We start from the raw sequence: 3,661 nt of genomic DNA on the forward strand, positions 1-3,661 counted from the left end.
ATTCTGATGTTCTCGGCACACGAACTGATCTGAGACATTGAAAGAATTGTCGTTCCTGCACATCAGGAAATCAAACCCCTTCTCGCCTCCGAGCCAATGAGAGAACTCGGGAACAGGCAAAACACTGAAAGGCTCGAAGGGCGACGGCCCCGGAGTAAGAAAGCTAGTTCCTCGTGACATGGATGTGTCTGCAGACAGCCCCCGGTATCTCCAGAATGCATCTCCCAGGCTTGATTATGGAAAAGTTAAACTGATAGACGACAATTGTAATTCTTGGCGGGGAGGCTGAATTATAAAATCACTAAGCGATGGTGCCGCCCACATCTGCGCCTGTCTCTGTGGCGCAATTGGTCAGCGCGTTCGGCTGTTAACCGAAAGGTTGGTGGTTCGAGCCCACCCAGGGGCGGTGTGTTCGCTGCTCTCCTTTGGCTTCGAAACTGTGCGCTTTTAATGGGGTCAGGAGAATGTTCCCCAAACGGAAATCTTCTCCACACAGGGGGGTTGCGAGTTGACTTCATGTCTTACCTAAGGGACTGCGTATGCTGAGAAGACGAGACCCAAACAGAAAATCAACAGGTTTGACAGTACCTGTCGGAGCAAACAAAATTCTGAAATGTTGCCTCTCATTCTCTTTCCACAGATGTTGCCTGCCCTGCTGAGTTCCTCCTGCAATTTCTCACTGAAAGTTCATTTCATCTTTTCGGGAGAAACACCGAAATATCTGCAAACACCATGTGCAGATATTTAACCCTTTCGAATCACTGCGAAGTGATTGGAGTCAAACAAACTCTGCGATGATTCACTCTTTCTCAGCTCCACAGGCAGACAGACCTGGGAAGTCAAACTGTCAGTGTGGTACTGAATCGTGGGCCGAGTGGTTGATGCGATGGACTTGAAATCCATTGCGGCTTCCCCACGCAGGTGTGAACCCTGCCGAGTACAAAATGAGAAATGTCGTCGAAAATAAAGGGAGTTTGCTCTCCGGCTTCTTCTTTAAGATTCAAATCAGTGGAGGGGGAAAAACATTTCACTCAAATTGGGACTGGTGAGAATCTGCAACCCACTGCCTGTTCGGGTGGAACAAGCAGATACCCTCAGAGCTTCTTTGGAGGCTATGAGCAAAGTGTTTGGAAATGAGACTAGAAGAGTGAGGGGCTTGAAATCGTGATCGAAATGAAGCAGGTACCTGTGGACAAAGGCGTTTCCTTTGCCAGTGAAAGAAACTGCTTCACAAAGTTGGGCCTATGGAAGGGAATCAGTGACGGTGATTATCTTTGGTTGTTCACCTTGTGAATGTTCCCATTGCTGCGCATGTCCGTGTTGGCGTCAGAACTCTGCAGCATGGTGGCGTTGGATGCGCACAGGGACTGACGCACCAAACTCCACCTACCTGTTTGAAATGCAGCTCACAGCTTGTTCACACACCCCAATTAATCTTTCTCATTCTCCTGAAGCCGGCGTACGGTTTGAATTTCCGACCTGCGGGAATGAGAATCCTTACACTGTCTCGCGTCAGTAAATGTCCCTGAGAACATCTGGGTCAACTCACAGCGCAGTCAGATGAGGGGAAGCTGAAATAGCCCCACACGCTGTTTACAGGCACATTTTATTCTCCCCAACTCAACGCCTCAACCACTGCAGCTCCTGGGAGTGGAAAAGAAACAATCACCAAAACCCCGTCTAAGCTCTGTGAATCTTCAGAAAATTAGCAAACGTTCATCCCTTCGGATTTTCTATCCTAGGCTGACAGCGATGGGTTTTGTCACTCTTTTGGAGGACATTGCAAGTAGATGTTTTGCAGAAAAGCACCATAATGCCATCTGATTAATCAGGACCTGGATGTTTTCGGTCTTTGAATGTCAGTGTTGTGCTGCAGAACTTTGTTGTTGCCAGTTTCTAATACTTATCTTCCCAGTCCCCTGTATCACTTGTCGAAAATGTTTAATTTGTGTCTTGTAATGCTTTCACTGTCTGCTAATGAGGATAGTGTTTCCATGTTTTACCTAAATTATCTTGACCTTGCATACCTCAAGCCTCAAGCTAATTTCACGAGAAACCCTCTCCAGTTCAAAAGCCAACTGTTCATGATGGCTCTGTTCCTTGTCACGTGTCCAATTTCAGATCGATGTTGTTAATGTCCCTTCTACTCCTTCAGATCCAGGTTTCGCTCACAGGGCTAGAACAGAACTGTCACCAAATACATTGACCAATCTACGTTCATCCTATCGATTGTATTATCATCATCAACACTTCTCATCAAAATAACTCGAGAGACTTTCATCACAATTTTCTGTGAACAGTTCTACATTAGCTTTGCTGAATGAACCCCAAATTTCTTGAAGTGGCTCCTTATTTTCGGTCCTGATTATTAATCTCTCTACGCATGGGAATGGATCCTTCCCAGCCGCTCTATCTCTCATCAATGTGTGTAGTTCAATTCGATCTCCCATCAGCCTCCTCTGTCCTGATCAAATCCAGGGGAACAGGAAACGTTGGGACTATGGCGCGGACAGGACAAGCCCAATACTCACCTTTCCTGTTAGAACTATTCCATGAGAAAGTTTAGACCTCTACTTTGGGCGTGTAGTTGTGGCCGAACACTTAAGGTGTTGGCGTAGAGATCATTTGGGGCTCCCCCCCCCCCCCCGGGTGGTAACCTGCTGGCTATGCTTTCTTCGCTGGCGATTTTAAATATCATTATCGCTCAAACTTCACAAAACCCGTCTCAATAAAGACCCGTTTTCTCATGTCTGGGAATTGATTGCCATGCAGGAAACTCGGGTTCTGAACAAACAACGTATCAGACTCACAACGTCAGCTCTGTTTACCTTTCCACAGATGCTGCTCGATCTGTTGGCTTTCTGCAGTATTCTCTGTGTTTATTAGGCACAAGTGCTGCTTTTCATTCAAGAACTTCAATCCCTGTCCTCTGGTAACTGACTCTGGTCAGTGGCAATTGGTTCTTCTGATCATTAATCTGCCCATTCCCACCGCTTCTTCTCCCATCATTACCAACAGCCCCAGGAAATCTCCAGTTATCCTTGTTTGCTCCAAAGCGAACATTCTCAACCTTGGGAATGTCTCCCCAAAATGGAAATTCCTCATCCCTGGACATGAGACAAGGCGTACAATTGGGAAGAGATTTTGGCAAAATATTGTCAGTTAGGAAATGGAAAAATGTTCAAATGTTCATGAAGCAAAACAGAAATCCCAGTCTCCAGCTTTGTGAACCTTTAGAAACACTTTGGGAAGCGGATTTGGAGGAGAATGAAAGATGACCTGTCCGACAGTCCAGACACCGTCCCCTTGTTGAAGAGGCCGGGAGGTTGATTCTGATGTTCTCGGCACACGAACTGATCTGAGACATTGAAAGAATTGTCGTTCCTGCACATCAGGAAATCAAACCCCTTCTCGCCTCCGAGCCAATGAGAGAACTCGGGAACAGGCAAAACACTGAAAGGCTCGAAGGGCGACGGCCCCGGAGTAAGAAAGCTAGTTCCTCGTGACATGGATGTGTCTGCAGACAGCCCCCGGTATCTCCAGAATGCATCTCCCAGGCTTGATTATGGAAAAGTTAAACTGATAGACGACAATTGTAATTCTTGGCGGGGAGGCTGAATTATAAAATCACTAAGCGATGGTGCCGCCCACATCTGCGCCT

General features: G+C 46.8%; 1 non-coding gene across 1 annotated transcript; it reads left to right on the plus strand.

The window, feature by feature from the left end:
• Positions 1-332: 332 nt before the first annotated feature.
• Positions 333-406, plus strand: trnan-guu (transfer RNA asparagine (anticodon GUU)). Its single transcript has one exon. It is a non-coding gene; the product is annotated as a tRNA-Asn (tRNA).
• The last annotated feature ends 3,255 nt before the right edge of the window (positions 407-3,661 follow it).

Source organism: Chiloscyllium punctatum, chromosome 36 (genome assembly GCF_047496795.1).
Source record: "Chiloscyllium punctatum isolate Juve2018m chromosome 36, sChiPun1.3, whole genome shotgun sequence".
In the NCBI taxonomy this organism is placed as follows: domain Eukaryota; kingdom Metazoa; phylum Chordata; class Chondrichthyes; order Orectolobiformes; family Hemiscylliidae; genus Chiloscyllium; species Chiloscyllium punctatum.